Genomic DNA, 23,990 nt, shown 5'->3' on the forward strand with positions numbered 1-23,990 from the left:
AAGATTATGGAGTTGAACCAAGGAGTTTGTAAGGGCAAGGAGATCGCCTACTTCGTGAAGATCTACCGCTAGTGAGGCAAGTCCTTCGTGGGCGACGGCCATGGTGGGATAGACAAGGTTGCTTCTTCGTGGACCCTTCGTGGGTGGAGCCCTCCGTGGACTCGCGCAACCGTTACCCTTCGTGGGTTGAAGTCTCCATCAACATGGATGTATGATAGCACCACCTATCGGAACCACGACAAAAACATCCGTGTCTCCAATTGCGTTTGAATTCTCCAAACCCTTCCCCTTTACATTCTTGCAAGTTGCATGCTTTACTTTCCGCTGCTCATATACTCTTTGCATGCTTGCTTGAATTGTGTGAAGATTGCTTGACTTGTGCTAAGATAGCTAAAATTTGCCAAAGACTAAAATTGAGAAAACGATAAGTTTTTAATTGGTCAAGTAGTCTAATCACCCCCCTCTAGACATACTTCCGATCCTACAAGTGGTATCAGAGCTTTGGTCTCCATTTGCTTTGATTCCATAGCTTTTGGTGGTCATAGCCTTGGTTTCACAACCTAGGAGAGTATGGCGTCTAGCGAGGGAAATTATCACCGTAGAGGTCCTTACTTTGATGGTACGAATTTTGCTAGTTGGAAGCATAAGATGAAAATGCATATTCTTGGACATAACCCCGCCGTTTGGGCTATTGTGTGTATTGGCTTGCAAGGTGAATTCTTTGATGGGAGAGAACCAAATCGTGAAGCTAGTGCTGATGAGTTGGAGATGCTGCAATACAATGCTCAAGCTTGTGATATCCTCTTCAATGGATTGTGCCCCGAAGAATTCAACAAAATCAGCCGTCTTGAGAATGCAAAGGAAATTTGGGATACTTTGATTGATATGCATGAAGGTACCGACTCCATCAAGGAATCCAAGTTGGATGTGCTCCAAAGTCAACTTGACAAGTTCAAAATGAAGGATGGTGAAGGTGTCGCTGAAATGTACTCTAAGCTTGCTCTTATCACAAATGAGATTGCGGTCTTAGGAAGTGAAGAGATGACCGACAAATTCATCATCAAGAAGATCCTAAGAGCATTGGATGGAAAATATGATACCGTGTGCACATTAATCCAAATGATGCCCAATTACAAAGATCTCAAGCCAATGGAGGTCATTGGAAGAATTGTTGCTCATGAGATGTCACTCAAGGATAAGGAGGAACTTCACAACAAGTCAAGTGGTGCTTACAAAGCCTCATGTGAAGCCCCTACATCATCAAGTGAGAAACAAACCTTCAATGAAGAATTGAGCTTAATGATGAAGAACTTCAACAAATTCTACAAGAGTAGAAGCAAAGAGAGAAGCTCCAAGTCAAGGTCCTACAATGACATAAGATCTTTTAGTCGAGAGCGCAATTGCTACAATTGTGGGAGACCCAGACACTATTCCAATGAGTGTACGACACCCCACAAAAGAAGAGAAGAATCACCACCAAGAGAGAGGAGGAGTAGAGATGATCGTTATGAATGAAGAACATCCCGGAGAAGCAAGGATTCGGAAAGGTAGGACAAGTCATCAAGGAGCTACACAAAACGAAGACATCAAGCTCATATTGGTGAATGGGTATCCGACTCCGACTCCGACAATCACTCCGAGAGAAGCTATCACTCTGACTCGAAACATACTCAAGATGAAGGTGTTGCCGGTCTAGCACTTGTGTCAACCAACTCCTGCAATATATTTGATTCACCAAATGAAGGACTTGGAAGATGCTTCATGGCTAAAGGCCCTAAGGTAACACATCCCGAGTATGTTGGTTTCAATAGTGATGAAGATGACTTGTTAGGTGATGATGATTTACTTGTTGACAACTCTAGTGATGAATACTATGATGAAACGTCAATTAATCATGCTAATCAAGATAAAACGGATGACAATGAAAAGGAGAAGATTGAGCTTCTTACTAAAGAACTAAACACTCTTAAGTTAGCTCATGAAACTATCTTAGAAGATCATCGAGAACTTTTAAGGACTCATGAGAAATTACGCTTTGAAAAGCTCAACCTTGAGCAAGAGCATGAGTTCTTAAAGGAAATCAATGATGATCTCCGTAAGAAAAGTTCTTCTTACATTGCCAAGCGTTTACTCTTATCTACTTATATGCCTCAAGTCAAGTCCATTAACAAAAACAAGAAGGATTCTTCCTCTAGTAGTAACAATAATCATGCTAAATCCAATATTGTTGCTTCTAGTAGTTCTCTTGATTCCACTAATGATTCTCTTAGCCAAGTTACTCTTGAGCAAGAAAATAGCTTATTGAAGGGAATTATAGAGAAAGGTGTTTACAAGAGCCTTGCCGGGAGTAAGCAATTTGAGGAAATTGTATGCAAGCAAGGAAGGCACCGGAAGAACCAAGGTGTTGGTTTTGAACGAAAGTTCAATGCTAATGGAGTTGAGTGGGAAGAACATCAATATCCCAAGACGAATTTTGTTCCTCAACAAAAGAAGTATGATCCTACTTCCTTTAAGGGGACACAAGCTCAAGATGATCTTCCTCCACAAGACCACAAGCAAAAAGGCAAGGACAAGCTTCAAGAGGAGATTGATGCATTTGAAGAAGCTCCTAAGGCCTTGGTCAAGTGGGTTCCCAAGACTACGTCAAGTTCTACTTCATCAAGTACGACTACAACTCCAAGGATTCCCATCAAGATGATGTGGATCCCGAAGAAGAAGAACTAGAGAGTTCTTGAGGTGACTCCGCCAACATACTTCACTCATATATTTTTGGCAACAACAAGTGCAATCAACTTCCACATCTTGCACTAGTTCAAGGAGTCACAAACCCTCTTGTTGGTAAGACAAGGGACAAGGTAACCTAATGCTTTCATGGACATGATCTTGTGTGTGCATCACTCTATGTCTATGGATATACTTGTTTGTTCCTTGTGGGACTAACCCGTGTAGGTATTGAAAGTGCAACTCACTCCAAAGGATTGCTCCAAATGATCTTCATCAACATTGAGCATCCACATCTTCAACACCTACATGAAGTCATCATCGACAAAACCCAAGGTTAGTTCATCCCTCTAAGGGGGGATCTCACATCTAGGAGGAGCTTAACTCTAAGAATTGAGTCAAAGCAACTCTAATGGTGTGAACACATCAATGCATTATGTAAAAGTGGTAACCCCACTTGAGCTTGAACGATGAGTATGACCTATGATCAAATGTTCTCATTTGACTCCTAAGTCAATATACTCATATATAGATGACCTAGTCATCGCCAATTGTTTGATAGATGCTAGAATTGGTTGTGCATGCTTTGCCACATATTTCATTTGCCATTTTATTTATTTGAGCATGTTGGTTGCATATTTAACTCATTCGAGGACATCCACTTGTTCCTTTGATTGATTGGCTTCTTTTTCTTTTGCCAAGTGGATGAACAAGAATGCCTAAGAACCTTCTCTAGCTATCTATGCTTTTCTTGTCTCAAACTCTATTCATGCTACATCACAAAATTTGATCAAGTCAGATTCGAACCACTTTGTGTGAGGAGCACTCGGAGTCCCCGATTCGTCATAGACTTAAGCTTCCAAAACTTCTTTGTGCGTTTCGGTCTTACCGATTCTTCCATTTCGGTCATACCGAGATCACTAAGTCGATTTAAGTTTTTAGTCTTGGTGCAACCGATTTGAACATTTCGGTCACACCGAGTTGCTGTAACTGTCAACAGTTATGCATCTCGGTGCCACCAAGTTGTTCCAGTTGGTCACACCAACAGGGTCGGGCTATATATACTCACGGGCAAAAATCTGGAAACTTTCTCCAAACCTCTTCGCCCGTGCATAGCTCGCTCTGCCTCCAGGGTCTCCGGATCGTCCTCTTCATCGCCAGCCGCCTCCAGTCGCTGGTCTCTGCCGCCGTCAACGGAATTCAATCCCGCCGTTGCCACCGTAGCGAGTTCATCGCCAAGCTAGGGTATGGAATCGACCACAGTGCTATCCCCGTCCGATTCCTAGCACATTGTGTTCATCATGATTCTTGCCACGATTGAAACGATTCTATCCAGTCAAAACAATCCATAGATTAGAAGTGAATTGGAAATTTAGGGTTAGGTTTCCGCCGAAACCATCTTGGACCCACTGAGTTTTAAAACTCGGTTCCACCGATTCGGCTAGGGCCATTGCATAAGTGATTCTCGGTCTGACCGAGAATTGCAAATCAGTGTGACCGAGTTCAGGACTTTGTGAAACCCTAGCAGTCTCGCTGCCACCGAACTGTGACTCGGTCTGACCGAGTTCACTAGTTTAGGTTCCAAAAGCTGCTTCGGTATCACCAAGTTTGCAAATCGGTTGATCCGAAATGCTTTCTGTGGGAAACTAAAACTAAGTTTTTGAATCATTCTTTTGCAAAAACCTCTGTATTTTATGATGCTCATCCACTCTATCTCATCTATATCTACTCACAGGGTCTGCAGTCAGTGTTTGCAATATGTCTGATCAAAGTGACAACCAGAACCAGCCAGAGGAGCAGATTCACATGAGTGAGGGCACTAGTCCCTCTAGCACCTCAGATGATGGCAGCAGGAGCACCCCAAGCAACTTGCCCAAAGCTGCCACGAGGGCCAGAAAGAAGGGAACCTCAGACTCTGAGGATGAAGACTATGTGGCAGTTGAGGATGAGGCCACTTTCAAGAAGAAAGTGCTCAAAAAGGAATATGGCACAACTGCAGCCACCAAGCCAGGTCTAAACAGGAAAGTCCCTGCCAAGAGGACACCTATGATGAAAGTCAGAGCATCAACTCAAGTACCTGAGAAATCTGATCCCAAAGAGGCTGCTGCAGAAGGGAAGAAGAGGAAGGAAAGGTTCAAGAAGACCATGGCCAGAGTTGTTGGACAGCCTTCCATGATGGAAGAGGAAGAGGAAGAAGAGGCTGCTACTCCAGCACCCAAGGCTCAAAAGCTTATGGGTGATGCTATTAGGTTAGGGGCTGCATCATCAAAGCCCAAAGAAGCACCCAAAGCTGCCTCCAAGCCCAAGACTGCACCTAAGAGGAATACCAGAAACATACCAGCTGCTGAGAAGAACAAGGCCCCAGTGCTTGAAGTTGTTGCTGAAGAGGAAGATGATGAAGAGCATATCTTGAGAAAGTTGAAGCCAAAGATTCCAGACCACAATGATGCTCATCCAGTGGCTGAGAACATGAAGCTGAGGAAGGATGCAGGACTCAGACAGTGGAGGTTGTCTGATCCTTATGCTATCAGGAGAAGGACTGCTGTTGACTACATGTTCCACAGTAAAGAACAACATGATTTCTATGAGACTGTGCTCCTGGACAAGAAACCTATTGTATGTGACATGAGGTGGGTGGACTGGAAATACATCAAGGAGAATGAGGAACACTATCCTGGAGTATTTGACAGTTTTAGTGGTTGTGGAATTGCAGACTTTGTTGGACAGAAGTTCACAAAGTGGAATGATGAGCTCAGAATGCAATTCTACTCCACATCACACTTCTATCCAGATGGGAGGATAGTATGGATGTTTGAAGGTACTAGATACCAATCAACTATTGAAGAATGCGCAAATCTGATCAATGCACCTAAGGAGAAAGAAGATGATTTGGATGTCTATGCCAAGAAGAAGAAGGATCACAATTCTATGGCACACATGTACAAGGAGCTCCCAGATAAAGCTCTTGAAACTCATAAGTTTGGATCTGTACATTATCTTCTGTCAGGACTGCCAACTATCAACTGGATCCTTAGGCATACTCTCTTGCCCAAGTCAGGTGACCACAACATGATCAGAGGCCATGCAATAAACTTGCTACAAATATTTGATGTGCCACAGAAGTTCAAGGTCATGAGCCTCATAGTTGAGACTATCAAGAGGACAGCAGCTGACCAGAAGAGAAGTTGTGGGTATGCCCCACAGATTCAGGAGCTGATTAACTCCAAGATGGGCACATGCACATACTTGTTGGACAAGGATCACATTGCTATCTATCCAGATTTTGAGGACAACCAAGTGGTTATGAATGAAGATGAACCATCTTCTGTGCATGCTCAAGCAAAGAAGGAGAAGGCAAGGACAGAGAAGGCTACCAAGATGCCAACAATGGAAGAGGCATCTCAATACTTTTTGAAGAGCGAACAAGGTCAACTAGGCTACTTGATTGCATTCACTCTGAGGATTGAGAAGGGGCTGGCCACCTTGACTCAAAACCAGGAGAGCCTGGAGAGGATCATGGAGCAGAAGTTCTATGACTTGGATGTGAAGGTAACTGAGATCTAGTCTGTTGTTGAGCAGCTTCAGGATGATATGCAGGATAGGAAGGGCAAGACAACCACTGATGCATTTGCCAGAGTGCCAAGAGCTCAGAGATCAGTTGCAGTGCCAGTGACAGATACCAGAGCCACTTCATCTGCACCAGCTACAGCTCCTACAGCTCCAGTGCAACCAGCTCCAGCACCTACACCTCCAGCTCCATCCACATCAACTGAAGTCTTCGTCCAAGATCTCTACACCACCACCTGAAGATCAAGCCTGAGAGTCGATTTAGTACTATGCATTTTCTATGAACTTTTTGCTAACTTGTTGCCAAAGCGGGAGAAAAATGTATAGATCATAGGCTTCAAGAGAGAGTGTTGCTTTTTGTTCTCTCTTGCTTTGGTGGTTGAATTTTATTTGCTTGTTTGAGATACTTTATGTCTGTGTGATACCTGGATGATCATGTGTTTGATCATATGCTACATTTATGTTTGTTGGATGACATTATCCCATTTATCTCTATATGATCATTCACTTTGCTTGGTGATGAGTGCATGTATTCAATCTTTATTATTTTGAGCGCTCCACCAAGATGTATGTGACATGGAAGAGTAACCCATGAGCCTAACTCCTTGTGCATTTGCAGTCCAAAGCAAATCTTAAACTATGCACAAATTTAGGGGGAGCTCTTGCTTATCACATACTTCTCAAAGCGACAATGTTTTTCACTCTTATTATTATTTGCCGAAGCTTTGATCTATATGTTGTCATCAATTACCAAAAAGGGGGAGATTGAAAGTGCAACTATCCCTAGGCGGTTTTGGTAATTCCTAACAACATATAGCTCATTGAGATAACATCATTTCAATATGAACATTTCAGGAAAAGCTCAATGAATGGCATGGCATGGATGAGGAAAGTGGATCCCTCAAAATACTAAGGATAAAAGGATTGGCTCAAGCTCAAAAGCTCAAGACTCTACATTTTACATTTTAGTGATCCAAGATCACATTGAGTCTATAGGAAAAGCCAATACTATCAAGGAGGGATGAGGTGTTGTTTAATGAGTTTCTTGCTCCACAGTGCTTAGTGATATGCTCAAACACCCTCAACTACTTTCTCATATCCACATATGACCCAAACCAAAAGTCAAACTCGGCCCCACCGATTCTTTCTATCCGGTGCCACCGAGTTCAGATGTCATAGCCACTGCCACAAACCCTAGGCAAATCTGTCTCACCGATAGGGATCTCGGTCTCACCGAGATGGGATTGTAATCTCTCTGTTTCCCTTCGTAACGTTTCGGTACCACCGAGATGAGCGATCGGTCCCACCGAGATTGCAATGTAAACTCTCTGTTTCCTTTTCGTAACATTTCGGTCCCACCGAAATGAGCGAACCGGTCCCACCGAGTTTACCTGACCAACTCTTTGGTTAGCTTATTACCAAAATCGGTCTCACCGAGTTTGTGTAATCGGTCTCACCGAGATTACGTTATGCCCTAACCCTAACCATATCGGTCCTACCGAGTTGCATGTCAGTCCCACCGAAAATCCTAACGGTCACTAGGTTTACTAAATCGGTCTAACCGAGTTTGTTGATTCGGTCCCATCGAGATTGGTAAATTGTGTGTAATGGTTAGATTTTGTGTGGAGGCTATATATACCCCTCCACCTCCTCTTCATTCGTGGAGAGAGCCATCAGAGTGAACCTACACTTCCAACTTATCGTTTCTAAGAGAGAACCACCTACTCATGTGTTGAGGCCAAGATATTCTATTCCTACTGAGGGAGTTCTGGACTAGGGGGTGTCCGGATAGCCGAACTATCATCATCGGCCGGACTCCAAGACTATGAAGATACAAGATTGAAGACTTCGTCCCGTGTCCGGAAGGGACTTTCCTTGGCGTGGAAGGCAAGCTTGGCAATACAGATATGTAGATCTCCTACCATTGTAACCGACTCTGTGTAACCCTAGCCCTCTCCGGTGTCTATATAAACCGGATGGCTTTAGTCCGTAGGACGAACAACAATCATACCATACGCTAGCTTCTAGGGTTTAGCCTCCTTGATCTCGTAGTACATCTACTCTTGTAATACCACATCATCAGTATCAATCAAGCAGGACGTAGGGTTTTACCTCCATCAAGAGGGCCCGAACCTGGGTAAAACATCGTGTCCCTTGTCTCCTGTTACCATCCGCCTAGATGCACAGTTCGGGACCCCTACCCGAGATCCGCCGGTTTTGACACCTACATTGGTGCTTTCATTAAGAGTTCCTCTGTGTCGTCACCGATAGGCTCGATGGCTTCTTCGATCATCAACAGCGACGCAGTCCAGGGTGAGACCTTTCTCCCTGGACAGATCTTCGTATTCGGCGGCTTTGCACTGCGGGCCAATTCGCTTGGCCATCTGGAGCATACCGAAAGCTACGCCCCTGGCCGTCAGGTCAGATTTGGAAGTTTGAACTTCACGGCTGACATCCGCGGGGACTTGATCTTCGATGCATATGAGCCACAGCCGAGCGCGCCGCACTGTCACGATGGGCATGATTTAGCTCTGCAGCCGGACAATGCCCTGGAGGCCGCACACGAGTCTGCTCCGATCCTCAATTCGGAGCCAGCTGCACAGATCGAGGTCGGGTGGCTAGACACCGCCTCGGGGGCTGCAACCTCTACGGCGATAGAGCCGAACACTGACCTTTTCCCTCATGAAGCTCGTGACTCCGAGGTGCCGGACTCCTCGCCGGACTCCGAACCTCCCACGCCCCCCAATCGAATCCGATTGGGCGCCGATCACGGAATTCACCGCTGCAGACATCTTTCAACACTCACCTTTCGGCGACATCTTGAGTTTGCTAAAGTATCTCTCGTTATCAGGAGAGCCCTGGCCGGACTGCGGTCAGGACGGTTGGGAGGCGGACAACAAACAAATTCAAAGCCCACCCACCACCCACTTAGTAGCCACTGTCGACGATCTAAGCGACATGCTAGACTTCGACTCCAAAGACATCGACGGTATGGACGACGATGCCGGAGACGACCAAGAACCAGCGCCCACGGGGCACTGGAAAGCCACCTCATCATATGACATATACATGGTGGATATCCCAAAGGATGGGAATGACGAAGGAACAGCGGAGGATGACCCCTCCAAAAAACAGCCCAAGCACCGGCGTCAGCGGCGCCGCTCTAAATCCCGCCACAACAAGAATGGAGATTCCGGCACCGGAGATAATAACACCCCAGGCAGTGCCGAAGACAACCCCCTCCAGCAAGATTCAGCACAGGAGGACGGAGACGCCAGCCCTCATGAGAGAGCAGCAGACGAAGAAGTAGAGGATTACATGCCTCCCTCCGGAGACGAGGCAAGCCTCGACGATGACGAATTCGTCGTGCCTGAGGATCCCGTCGAACAAGAGCATTTTAAACGCAGGCTTATGGCCACGGCAAACAGCCTCAAGAAAAAGCAGCAGCAGCTTAGAGCTGATCAAGATCTGCTAGCCGACAGATGGACTGAAGTCCTCGCGGCCGAAGAGCATGAGGTCGAACGCCCCTCCAAAAGCTACCCTAAACGCAAGGTGCTCCCCCAATTAGAGGAGGAGGCATATGAACTTGCATCACTAGCAGACAATACGACTGACCGACCACCCCGTGACCGCGACAGAGGGGCCTCTAGGCCCCCCACTAGAACCGTACCCCGGCATCGCTCAAAAAGCACAAGGCCACAGGGGAACGCTCTGGACTTGCGAGATATATTGGAGGATAAGGCAAGACAATCAAGATCGATCTATGGATCGCGTGGGCGCCCCATGATACGTGATGACAACCGTCGCGCCGGACACAGTAAGTCCGGCCGGGCCGAACACAGTAGACAAGTCTCTTCGGAACTCTGTCGTGATATCGCCCAATACAGAGGTGCCGCACACCCACTATGCTTCACAGATGAAGTAATGGATCATCAAATCCCCGAAGGGTTTAAACCCGTGAATATTGAATCTTACGATGGCACAACAGACCCTGCGGTTTGGATCGAAGACTATCTCCTTCATATCCACATGGCTCGCGGTGATGATCTTCACGCCATCAAATACCTCCCACTCAAGCTTAAAGGACCAGCCCGGCATTGGCTTAACAGCTTGCCAGCAGAGGCAATTGGGAGTTGGGAAGACCTGGAAACCGCATTCCTCGATAACTTCCAGGGCATGTATGTGCGACCACCAGACGCTGACGATGTAAGCCATATAATTCAGCAGCCAGACGAATCGGCCAGACAATTCTGGACACGGTTCTTAACCAAGAAAAATCAAATCGTCGACGGTCCGAATGCGGAGGCCCTCGTGGCCTTCAAACGTAACATCCGTGACGAGTGGCTTGCCCGGCACCTGGGACAGGAAAAGCCAAAATCCATGGCAGCCCTCACATCACTCATGACCCGCTTCTGCGCGGGTGAGGACAGCTGGCTAGCCCGCAGCAACAACCTCAGCAAAAAATTCTGGCAGTCCGGATATCAAGGACCGCAATGGCAGGTCACGTCGCAACAAAAACAAACGCCGCATTAACGGCGACAATAGCGAGGATACGGCAGTCAATGCCGGATTCAGAGGCTCTAAACCCGGTCAGCGGAAAAAGCCATTCAAAAGAACTACCCGGGGTCCGTCCAATTTGGACAGAATACTCGACCGCTCGTGCCAGATACACGGCACCCCCAAAAAGCCAGCTAACCACACCAACAGGGACTGTTTGGTATTCAAGCAGGCAGGCAAGTTAATTGCTGAAAACAATGACAAGGGGCTGCTTAGCGATGACGAGGAAGAGACCCGACCGCTGAACAATAGAGGACAGAAGGGTTCCCCCCCCACAAGTGTGGACGGTGAACATGATATATGCAACCCACATACCCAAAAGGGAGCGGAAGCGTGCACTCAGGGATGTATACGCGATGGAGCCAGTTGCCCCGAAGTTCAATCCATGGTCCTCCTGCCCGATCACTTTTGACCGAAGGGACCACCCCACCAGCATCCGCCACGTTTTAGACCCAATCGTCGATGGATTTCACCTCACCAGAGTCCTGATGGACAGCGGCAGCAGCCTGAACCTGCTTTATCAGGATACAGTGCGCAAAAGGGGCATAGACCCCTCAAGGATTAAACCTACCAAGACGACCTTTAAAGGCGTCATACCAGGTGTAGAAGCCAATTGTACAGGCTCAGTTACACTGGAAGTGGTCTTCGGATCCCCGGATAACTTCTGAAGCGAGGAGTTAATCTTCGACATAGTTCCGTTTCGCAGCGGCTATCATGCTCTGCTCGGACTACCGCGTTTGCAAAGTTCAACGCGGTGCCGCACTACGCATACCTCAAGCTCAAGATGCCAGGCCCTCGAGGACTCATCACGGTCAACGGAAACACTGAACGCTCTCTCCGAACGGAGGAACATACAGCGGCTCTCGCGGCAAAAGTATAGTGCAGCCTCTTAAGGCAATTTTCGAGTCCGGCCGTTAAGCGACCGGACACGGCTAAACGTGCCCGGAGTAACCTACAACAAGACCACCTGGCACGTTCTGAGCACGCGTAGCAATGCGGCCCCAACCCCAGCCCCTGCAAAATTTCAAGATGTGTCCTTCGCGTACATCATTGCGCTCTGAAGATACCATGGGCACAGGGGGAGGGGCATGACCACGATAGGCCCAGAATGCGGCTTAACCACAACAGGGGCTCTCAAGTGTGTCGTTCTTTTTTCTTTTGTTCTTTTTTTTACCCACAGGACCACGTTCATTAGAGGCCCTGTCCGGCAGTAGACCTGCCGAACTCACGATGCAACAACCAGGGAAGGAGAAAGGCTATGACGAATATCCAGGTGGTCTCCATTACGAGCATTAAATCTATTTTATACACCACTCCGCAGCCTACCCCTGGAGGGGGACATGTTTAATAGTAACATCCCTTACTTATCGCACCATTTGTATCGTTCTGCATTCACAACAGTATTCCTTGAATAAACAATGCAACACCTTTTTGCTTACAATTGCATTTCTTTCTTATACATATGTTCATTTACGACATGTTGCATCCGTACACTTTGGTACGGCTAAACACCAAGGGCTTATGTTTCCCGCGTCATGGTGTGATAAGTCCGAACACTTTCACAAGTGCGGCACCCCGAACTTATAGCATTATATGCATCGGCTCCGAATCATGTCTTGGGTCAATAGTTGGGTTTACCCGGCTCCCATGTTTTGGTACCTTACGTTCCGTTGTATCGGCTAAGGTAGCACTGGGAGAACCACTGCGATTGCGCCCCGGTTGAGCTGGGCGAGCGCCTTAGTGGAGAAAGCTAAAACTGACCGTCATGATGAGGCGAGAGCCAGTCGCTGTTCGAGAGGTTTTTCTTGAGTCTCTAAAGACTTACGCCGCTTAGAGCGAGGAACCGGCTTTGTCCGGCCCAGGCGTGGATAGCGCCCCAAATTCGGCCTTCCGAACACTAGGGGCTTCACCGAAATTTTAAATTATAGAATTCTATGGCTAAGTGAGAGTGTTCAAGCATTATAAGTCCGGTTGCCTTGTTCGTTGTGTTGAGCGCCTCCCTAGATGGACCTAAAAATGGGAACAAGAGTGCTCAAATTTATCCCGAACACCCCAGCACTCGTGGCATGGGGGCTGAAGCCGACGATTGGCCATCTCTCAGATTTGATAAACGGCCGCACAGAAGGTAATATTTTAAATTAACAAGTGTTGCTTAGCGCATATGAACAAAGTTTTCAGCGCACAGGATAACAAAATGCGAGTTTACTCAAATATTACATCTTTGGAGCACTCACCCGCAATAGTGCGGGCACCCTTCAGAACAGTCTTATAATACATCTCGGCGTATGATACTCCTTGCCCAGCGGTGGTGCGTCCGTCACAAGCTTCTCAGCATCCATCTTGCCCCAGTGCACCTTTGCGCGGGCAAGGGCCCGACGGGCACCTTCAATGCAGGCGGAGTGCTTGATGACTTCAACCCATGGACACGCATCCACCAGCCGCCGCACCAGGCCGAAGTAGCTCCCAGGCACGGCCTCCTTAGGCCAAAGCCGAACTATGAGGCCCTTCATGGCCTGTTCGGCCACCTTGTGGAGCTCGACCAGCTGCTTCAGCTGGTCGCTAAGGGGCACCGGATGTCCGGCCTCAGCATACTGAGACCAGAAGACCTTCTCCGTCGAGCTCCCCTCCTCGACCCGGCAGAAAGCGGCAGCATTGGACACGCTGCGGGGAAGATCTGCGAACACTCCTGGAGAGCTCCGAATTCGGGTAAGTGATAGGTAATTCACACTCACATGCTTACTTTGCATGAAAAATGCCTTACCTGCTGCTATTTTCTTGAACGCCTCCATTTCTTGGAGGGCCTTGTAGGCTTTGGCCTTAGCAGCTTTGGCACTCTCAAGAGCCGATGCAAGCTCGGACTCTCGAGTCTTCGAGTCACGCTCCAGGATCTCATGTTTTTCCACGAGATCCTGGAGCTCTTGCTGTACCTCCGCCACCCGCGCCTCCTGCTTCTCTCGCTCGGTGCGCTCCGCGGCCGCATTACGTTTGGCCACGGACACCGCCTCCTTCAGGGTCGCCACCTCGTTCGTGGCCCCTGCAATACCCATGTTATCCTTGTCAATTTTCTTGCAACCAAATCCTTTTTTGTAAGGTACAATCTTAATACGGTGTTACTCACCTTCCTTGTCCTCGAGCTGCTTCTTGGCACGGCCGAGCTCGTTCTCGGACCGCTCGAGGTTTTGCTTCAAATGACCTCCGTAGTCAGTGCGGCAGAGGTCAGCAGCACAGCCTGCAATCCCATATTGACATATTTTTTATGACTCCTGCGTATATCTTTTAGATCCTCAGTCCGGCTTTTCTTTCTGAATACCAAACCGAGCATCAGGGGCTACTGTCTATGCGGTACTATTTTACATATATCAAAATTCTTACCTCAAAGCCTGTTAGAAAGCTGCTGCAGGCTTCGGTCAGCCTGCTCTTGGCGAGCTGAACCTTCTGAATCACCGCACTCATGAAGGTGCGGTGTTCCTCTTCGATGGAGGCGCCGTTGAGCGCCTCCAGCAAGCTATACGGCGGCTCCGGTTGCAAGGAGGCCGCTGGCGTCACGGTCTTGCCCTTCTTATGAAGGGGCCGCCCGCCGGACTCCGGAGCCACTTCAGGTTCCGGTGTGGAGTCCGGCGCAAAGTTCGGGAGGTTGCCCTGCGGCACCTCCGGCGCCTCCTCCTCCTGGCGGGTCCCTTCCTGGGATCCCACCTCGGCATCGTCCGCATCACGAGGGGTGGAGGCGGTCGGAAGGGAATCCATAGTCGACGCACCCAAGGACCGGCTCGACGAAGCGGGAAAATCATCCTTGGGCGGACTGCAGGGTTGTATGCGGCATTAGAGGGACACCATGTGGCGAAAAAGAAAAATCATGAAGTTATTTGGGAGTCCGGATACTTACGATCTTGCCAGGGTCTTGGCCCTTGGGGGCCAATCCTCGTCGTCATCACCGGCGTTGGCAGAGCAGTCCGAGGGAAGAGTCCTTCCCTTCTTGGACCCTTCGGCCTCCCTCGCTGTGGAGGCCTTCCTTTTCTTCCCTCCCCCCACTGGGGGAGAGGCCTTCTTCTCCTCCTCGCCTTTGTGGGAGGAGTCTGCCTCGGAGTCATCGTCCGATGACACCTGAAAACGGGAACTTTTCCGAGTGCCCGTGGCCTTCTTCTCCGGCACCATGTGAGGTGCCGGAGCCAGCAGCCCCGTCAAGCGGGCGTCCGTTGGGTCCTTTGGCAATGGGGCCGGACAGATAGTCTGTTCAGCCTTCTTCAGCAGTCCTGTCAAAGGAAGGGGAGTTTAGATCCCGCATAGAGTCAAACTATGGAAAACAAGTGTCCCGTAGAGGGCAAAATCGCTTACCTCGCTAGCCGGACGCTGCGAGCTGAATCCGCGATCTTCGGTCGCGGATGCTGGAGCCTCGGCGCCCTTAAACACCACCCTCCAGGCATCTTCGTACGTAGTGTCGAAGAGCCCGCTCAAAGTCTGGTGCTGAGCCGGATCAAACTCCCACATATTGAAGCCCCATCGTTGGCACGGGAGAATCCGACGGATGAGCATGACCTGGACTACGTTGACAAGCTTGAGCTTCTTCCTCACTAGCTTTTGGATGCAGGCTTGGAGTCCGGTCAGCTCCTCCGAATCACCCCATGTCCGGCCGCTCTCTTTCCAGAAGGTGAGCCGTATGGGGATGCCAGATCTGAATTCGGGGGCCGCTGCCCATTCAGGGTCACGTGGCTCGGTGATGTAGAACCACCCCGATTGCCACCCCTTAACGATTTCCACGAAAGTGCCCTCAAGCCAAGTAACGTTGGGCATCTTGCCCACCATGGCGCCTCCGCACTCCGCTTGGCTACCCTTCACAACCTTCCGCTTGATACTGAAGGTCTTGAGCCACAAGCCGAAGTGGGGCTGGATGCAGAGGAAGGCCTCACACACGACGATAAACGCCGAGATGTTGAGGATGAAATTCGGGGCCAGATCATGGAAATCCAGGCCGTAGTAGAACATGAGCCCCCGGACAAAGGGGTGGATTGGGAAGCCCAGTCCGCGGAGGAAATGGGAAAGAAATACTACCCTCTCATGGGGCCTGGGGGTGGGGATGAGCTCCCCCTCATCGGGGAGCCGGTGCGCGATATCGCTGGACAGATATCCGGCGCTGCGCAGCTTCTGGATGTGCCCCTCCATAACAGAGGAGGCCATCCACTTGCCTCCCGCTCCGGACATAGTTGGAGAAGGTTGAGGTGAGATGTGCGGACTTGGGCGCTAGAGCTCGAGTTCACGGAGATGGATAAGCCAAGGAGGAAGAAGGCGTAGGTAAAAGGGTTGGATCTTTATCCCCTTATATGGGTGGACGAAAACATGCGTCCCCACCGGCCTGATAAAACTCGCTTATCTCCCAAGCACCGCAATCAATGGCGCGGTTGGGTTACCCACGTCCGTATTGATGGGAATCCCGGAATAAGGGGAACACGATCTCTGCTTCGACAAGACGTGCCAAGGAAACCGCTTCGCTAAACACGCTGAGGTGGTACAATAAAAACAATTCGAGTAAAGGCTTGGTAGTGGTGTGACGTCACGCCACCAAATACGTCAGCAGATTGAACTTGTGTAAATATTATTCTCTCTATGGTGGTATGTGGAATTTATTTTGCAGAGCCGGACACTATCCCGGTGTTCACAATCTTCTATAAAATATTCGGAGAAGGAACCCGCCTTGCAATGCCGAAGACAATATGCGCGCCGGACTCGTCATCATTGAAGACTGGTTCAGGGGCTACTGAGGGAGTCCTGGACTAGGGGGTGTCCGGATAGCCGAACTATCATCATCGGCCGGACTCCAAGACTATGAAGATACAAGATTGAAGACTTCGTCCCGTGTCCGGAAGGGACTTTCCTTGGCGTGGAAGGCAAGCTTGGCAATACAGATATGTAGATCTCCTACCATTGTAACCGACTTTGTGTAACCCTAGCACTCTCCGGTGTCTATATAAACCGGATGGCTTTAGTCCGTAGGACGAACAACAATCATACCATAGGCTAGCTTCTAGGGTTTAGCCTCCTTGATCTCGTGGTAGATCTACTCTTGTAATACCCACATCATCAATATCAATCAACCAGGACATAGGGTTTTACCTCCATCAAGAGGGCCCGAACCTGGGTAAAACATCGTGTCCCTTGTCTCCTGTTACCATCCGCCTAGACGCACAGTTCGGGACCCCCTACCCGAGATCCGCCGGTTTTGACACCGACACCTACCATATGAATCTTGATCTCTAGCCTTCCCCAAGTTGCTTTCCACTCAAATCTTCCTTCCACCAAATCCAAATCCTTTGAGAGAGAGTTGAGTGTTGGGGAGACTATCATTTGAAGCACAAGAGCAAGGAGTTCATCATCAACACACCATTTGTTACTTCTTGGAGTGCTAGATTGGCTAGGTGTCACTTGGGAGCCTCCGACAAGATTGTGGAGTTGAACCAAGGAGTTTTTAAGGGCAAGGAGATCGCCTACTTCGTGAAGATCTACCGCTAGTGAGGCAAGTCCTTCGTGGGCGACGACCATGGTAGGATAGACAAGGTTGCTTCTTCGTGGACCCTTCATGGGCGGAGCCCTCCGTGGACTCGCGCAACCGTTACCCTTCGTGGGTTGAAGTCTCGATCAACGTGGATGTACGATAGCACCACCTATCGGAACCACGACAAAAATATCCGTGTCTCCAATTGCGTTGAATTCTCCAAACCCTTCCCCTTTACATTCTTGCAAGTTGCATGCTTTACTTTCCGCTGCTCATATACTCTTTGCATGCTTGCTTGAATGATTGCTTGACTTGTGCTAAGATAGCTAAAATCTGCCAAAGACTAAAATTGGGAAAAGGATAAGTTTTTAATTGGTCAAGTAGTCTAATCACCCCCCTCTAGACATACTTCTGAGCCTACAATGTCTATATCCAATGTGGTACTTAGTACTCACTCTCTACATGTGATCCCAGTCTTGGTACTCTTGTGGCTTCTTTCGTTTGCTCTAGCTACTAGGTGCATCTGTGTTATCTAACCTTATTTTCACAGGTTCATTCCATCCTAAGCCAACTCAAGACCACAATGTAAGTATATGCATCACAGTCATGTGTATGAGGAATTCTTGCTGATGTACATACTGTTTGCAAGAAGGACTCATGAGCATGAAGGTACATTTCCCATATTCACATCTTTTGCTCTGATGCATATAGCCAAGATACATGTAACACATTGCTTACTCTGTCATGCTTATGCATTCACATGCTCCTATATCCCATAGTTACATGATTGTATACATGTTGGAGGAGCATATGCATGTTACATGTCTTTCCAAAGCTTTACTAGTTATTCACTATATCTTTATCTAAAGCTTTGATATATGTTGTCATCAATTACCAAAAAGGGGGAGATTGAAAGCACAAGTGCTCACTGGGTGATTTTGGTAATTAATGTCAACATATCTCTTGTTGGACTAACACTTTTATCTAGTATGTTTCAGATAAGTTCAACAATGAAGTGGCATGGACTAGAGGATGTGGAACCCCTTCAAGATGCTAAAGACAAAGGATTGGCTAAAGCTCCAAGCACAAGGCTCTACATTTTATATTTTAGTGATCCAAGATCACATTGAGTCTATAGGAAAATCCAATACTATCAAGGAGGGATAAGGTGTTGCTTAATGAGGTTCTCGCTCGAAGTGCTTAGTGATATGCTCAAAACCCCTCAACTACTTTCTCACATCCACATATGACCTAAACCAAAAGTCAAACTCGACCCCACCGATTCTTTCTATCCGGCGCCACCGAGTTCAGATGTCATAGCCACTGCCACAAACCCTAGGCAAATAGGTTTCACCGATAGGGATCTCGGTCTCACCGAGATGGTATTGTAATCTCTCTCTATATGTCCATTACCATTATCGGTCACACCGAGTTTGTGTAATCGGTCTTACCGAGATTACAATGTAAACTCTCTATTTCCCTTTCGTAACATTTTGGTCCAACCGGGATGAGCGAATCGGTCCCACCGAGTTTACCTGACCAACTCTCTGGTTAGCTTATTACCAAAATCGGTCTCACCGAGATTACGTTATGCCCTAACCCTAACCATATAGGTCCTACCGAGTTGCATGTCGGTCCCACTGAAAATCCTAACGGTCACTAGATTTGCTGAATCGGTCCGACCGAGTTTCTTAATTCGGTCCCACCGAGATTGGCATGTTGTGTGTAACGGTTAGATTTTGTGTGGAGGCTATATATACCCCTCCACCTCCTCTTCATTCGTGGAGAGAGCCATCAGAACAAAGCTACACTTCCAACTTACATTTTTCTGAGAGAGAACCACATACTCATGTGATGAGACCAAGATATTCCATTCCTACCATATGAATCTTGATCTCTAGCCTTCCCCAAGTTGCTTTCTAGTCAAACCTTCTTTCCACCAAATCCAAATCCTGTGAAAGAGAGTTGAGTGTTGGGGAGACTATCATTTGAAGCACAAGAGCAAGGAGTTCGCCATCAACACACCATTTGTTACTTCTTGGAGAGTGGTGTCTCCTAGATTGGCTAGGTGTCACTTGGGAGCCTCCGACAAGCTTGTGGACTTGAACCAAGGAGTTTGTACGGGCAAGGAGATCGCCTACTTCGTGAAGATCTACTGCTAATGAGGCAAGTCCTTCGTGGGTGACGGCCATGGTGGGATAGACAAGGTTGCTTCTTCGTGGACCCTTCTTGGGTGGAGCCCTCCGTGGACTCGTGCAGCCGTTACCCTTTGTGGGTTGAAGTCTCCATCAATGTGGATGTATGATAGCACCACCTATCGGAACCACAACAAAAACATCCGTGTCTCCAATTGCGTTTGCATACTCCAATCCCATTTCTTTACATTCTTGCAAGTCGCATGCTTTACTTTCCGCTGCTCTTATACTCTTTGCATGCTTGCTTGCTATGTATTGCGATTGTTAAACTTGTGCCTAAACTCCACTTAAACTTGAAGAAATTAAAAACTGCAACCTTTGGCACTTAGTGTCTAATAACCCCCTCTAGACACTTCTTCTCGATCCTTTCAGGCCTCCGTCCTAGTCCCAGCCAAGCAGCAAAACTTGTGCCGCGCGTACATAATTACGCACTAAAAATACCATGGGCACGGGCGGAGGCACATCTATGACGCGGTCCACCATGCGGCTCAACCGCCATGGCACCCGTATCCCTTCATCATTTTCTTTGTTTCAGGACCCAATTTTCTGGAAGCCCTTTCCGATAGACGGATTATCGGACTCATCACGGAAAGGAAAAACCAAGGAGGTAAGAAGCTTTGACGTACAAGGGAATACCCAGGTGGTCTTTGTTAACGATCGTTATACCTATTTTATGTACCCACACGTAGCTTACCCTTCGCTAGGACATATTAAATAGTCCTACTTTGCTTATCACACTACTTGTATAAATACGCTTTGACGTATTGTTTGAATAACAGTAGAAGAAACATACATCGTCAGCTTATTATTGCATTTTCTTCATATTCTGCCTTATACTGTTTATTTACTACAAATCGCGTCCGTACACTCTGGTATGTTCATTTCGCCAGGGGCTTCAGTGTACCCCATAACACGGCAAGAAAAGTCCGAACACTTTCGATAGTGCGGCACCCCGAACTTATAGCACTATATGCATCAGCTCTGAATCATGTCTTTGTCAATAGTTGGGTTTTCCCGGCTCCCTTGTTTTGGTGCCTTACGTTCCGCTATATCGGCTAAGGTAGCACAGGGAGAACTACTGCGATTGTGTCCCGGTTCTTCCGGACGAGCACCTCAGTAGAGAAAGCCGAAAACTGACTGGCATGATACGGCGAGAGCTGGTCGCTGTTCGAGAGGTCTCAAATCCTTAAAGATTTTTTCCGCTTTGGGCGAGGAATTGGCCTTGTCCGATTTAGGCGTGTATAGCGCCCCAACTTCGGCCTTCCGAATACTAGGGGCTTCGCCAAAATTTAAAATTGTAGACTTCTATGGCTAAGTGAGAGTGATAAAGCTGTATAGTCCGATTGCCTTGGTCGCTGCGCTAAACACCTCCTTAAAGGACCAAAAATTTGGATTAAGAGTGTTTAGATTTATCCCGAACACCCCGGTACTAGTTACATGGGGGCGGAAGCCGACGACTGGCCAACTCCCAGATTTGATAAACGGTCGCACAGAAGGTAATATTTTAAATCAACAAGCATTGCATGACGCACATGAACTCGTTTTCATATTACAGGATGACATGATTACATTTCACTCATATATCACATCCTTAGCACATTCATCCACCACAAGGCGGGCACCCTTCAGGACACCCTCATAATAATTCTCGGGGTGACGATGCTCTTGCCCTTCGGTGGCCCCTCCGTCACTAGCTTCTCGGCGTCCATATTATCCCAGTGTATTTTCGCACGGGCAAAGGCCCTGCATGCACCTTCAATGCACGCGGACCGCTTAATGACTTCAAGCCGCGAACAGGCATGCACCATCCGCTTTACAAGGCTAAAGTAGCTGCCGGGCAGGGGTTCGCCAGGCCACAGCCGGACTATAAAGTCCGTCATGGCCAGTTCGGCCGCCTTGTGTAGCTCGACCAGCTGTTTCAGCTGGTCGCTCAAGGGCATCAGATGTTTGGTCCCAATATATTGGGACCAGAACAACTTCTCTGTCGAGCTCCCCTCTTCCGCATGGTAGAACTCCACGGCATCCGATACGCTGCACGGCAGATCGGCGAACACTCCTCGAGAGCTCAGAATTCAGGTAAGTAAAAGGAAAGTTTCCTTCACATGCTTGCTTTGCATAATGAATGCCTTACCCGGCGCTATCTTCTTGGCCGTCTCGATCTCCTGGAGGGCCTTTTGGGCTTCGGCCTTGGCGTCTGGCGCGCTCTGAAGGGCCTTCGCAAGCTCGGACTCTCGTGTCTTAGAGTCATGCTCCACGGACTCGCATTTCTTGACGAGGTACTAGAGCTCTTGCTGGACCTCATCAACCCGAGCATCTTGCTTCTCGCGCTTGGTGCGCTCCTTGGCCGCCCTATCTTCGGCCTCGGACAACTCTTTCTTCCGGGCCGCCACTTCGGTCGTGGCCCCTATTAAAAATCAGGTTGCTTCTATTAGCATCATAAATTTTCCTCCATATTATACATGAACGGGGTATCACTTACCCTTGTTCTCCTCGAGCTGCTTCTTCACGAGGCCGAGCTCTTCTTTGGCCCGCCCCAGGTTCTGCTTCAGTCCGGAGACCTCCGCAGTGCGGGCAGCGGTGGCCAGCAGTGAGGCCTGCTTATTCACATTCACATAACATGATTAGACTCCTGCGAACATTTTTTTATCCTCTGTTTGGCTTTTCTTTACGAACACCACACAGAGCATCAGGGGCTACTATCTATGCTAGGATATTTTCTCATAATGTGATTACTTACCTCAAAGCCTGTTAGGAGGCTGGCGCATGCTTCGGTTAAACCGCTTTTGGCGGACCGAACCTTTTCAATCACCGTACTCATAAGAGTATGGTGCTCTTCGTCAATGGAAGCGCCGTGAAGCGCTTCCAGCAAATTGTCTGATGCCTCTGGTTGGACAGAGGTCCTCATAATAGGAGGCTCACCATCCTTAGCGAGGCGCTGTCTACCCGAATACGGAACCATTTAAGGTTTCGGTGCAGTGTCTGGATGGGAGCCAGACTTACTGCAGGCCCCGTCATCAAGATCCATGGGGGTCTTTCCCCCCATGAGCCCGGTGCCTGGGATTTCGCCTTGCAGCGTCTCCAGAATCGTCTCCCCCTGCTCCGGTATCCTCTGGGATAACACCTCGGTGTCGTCCGCGGGCTAGGGGGATGTGGCCGTCGGGAGCGAATAACTATTCATATCCGACGGACTCAAAGACCCATCCAAGGAGGATGCGCCTATATGGGCTTTGGACGGACTGTATGATCATGTTCAACATGTTAGAAAGCAATAAAGCAAGGCATACCGGAAGATAGTATCCGGACACTTACGACTTTGCCCGGGGCTTGTCCCTGGGCAGCCACTCCTCGTTACTGTAGGCGATGGTGGTGGATTAGTCCGGAGGGAGGGTTCTTCCCTTCTTGGACCCCTCGGCCTCCCCGGACAGGTCGGCCTTCCTTTTCTCCTCCTCCCTGGTTGGGGGAGGGACTTCTTCTTCCTCCTCCTCATTTTCGTTGGAGGAGGGCACCTCTAAGTCTTCGGACGATGCGTCCGACACGGCCTTGCGCCGGAGACCCTTCCTGGTCCCCGTGCACTTCATCTTGGCCTTCTTCTCCGGCACCTTGTAAGGCGCCGGGACCAGCATCTCCGTCAGGAGAGCGGTTGCTGGATCTTCACGTAGCGGAGCCAGACAGTTGATCCGCTCCACCGTCACTAGTATTCCTATTAAATCAGCACGGTGGCTTAAACTTCCTCCCTCGAATATACTGGGAAAGGCTCATCTTGAAAGATGGAAGGCTTACCGGATTGGCAATGCGCTTTGCGCTGAGTCCACGGTCTTCGGTGAGGGGAGGAGGGACTTCGGACGCCTTGAACTGCACCTTCCAGACGTCTTTGTGTGGCATGTAGAAGAGCTCCTGCAACGTCTGGTGTTAGGCCGAATCGAACTCCCACATATTGAATGCCCGTCTTTGGCATGGGAGGATCCGGCGGAAGAGCATGACCTGGACGACATTGAAGAGCTTGATCTTCTTGCCCATCATATTCTTGATGCAGTTCACGAATCCAGTCAGCTCCGCAGGGGCACCCCAGGCCAAGCCTTTCTTTTCCCAGGAGGTGAGCTGCATGGGGATGCCGGATCAGAATTCGGGGGCCGCCGCCCAGTTGGTGTTGTGCCGCTCGGTGATGTAGAACCACCCTGATTGCCACCCCTTCACGGTCTCCACAAAGGAGCCTTCGAGCCAGGTGACATTGGGCATCCTGCCCGCCATGGTGCCTCCGCACTCGGCTTGCTCACCCCCCACTATCTTCGGCTTCACGTTGAAGATCTTTAGCCACAGGCCAATGTGGGGCGGGATGCGGAGGAAGGCCTCACACACGACGATAAACGCCGAGATGTTGAGGACGAAATGTTGGGCCAGATCATGAAAATCTAGCCCATAGTAAAACATGAGCCCGCGGACAAACGGGTGGAGGGGAAATCCCAGTC

Source organism: Triticum dicoccoides, chromosome 2B (assembly GCF_002162155.2).
Source record: "Triticum dicoccoides isolate Atlit2015 ecotype Zavitan chromosome 2B, WEW_v2.0, whole genome shotgun sequence".
Taxonomy (NCBI): Eukaryota; Viridiplantae; Streptophyta; class Magnoliopsida; order Poales; family Poaceae; genus Triticum; species Triticum dicoccoides.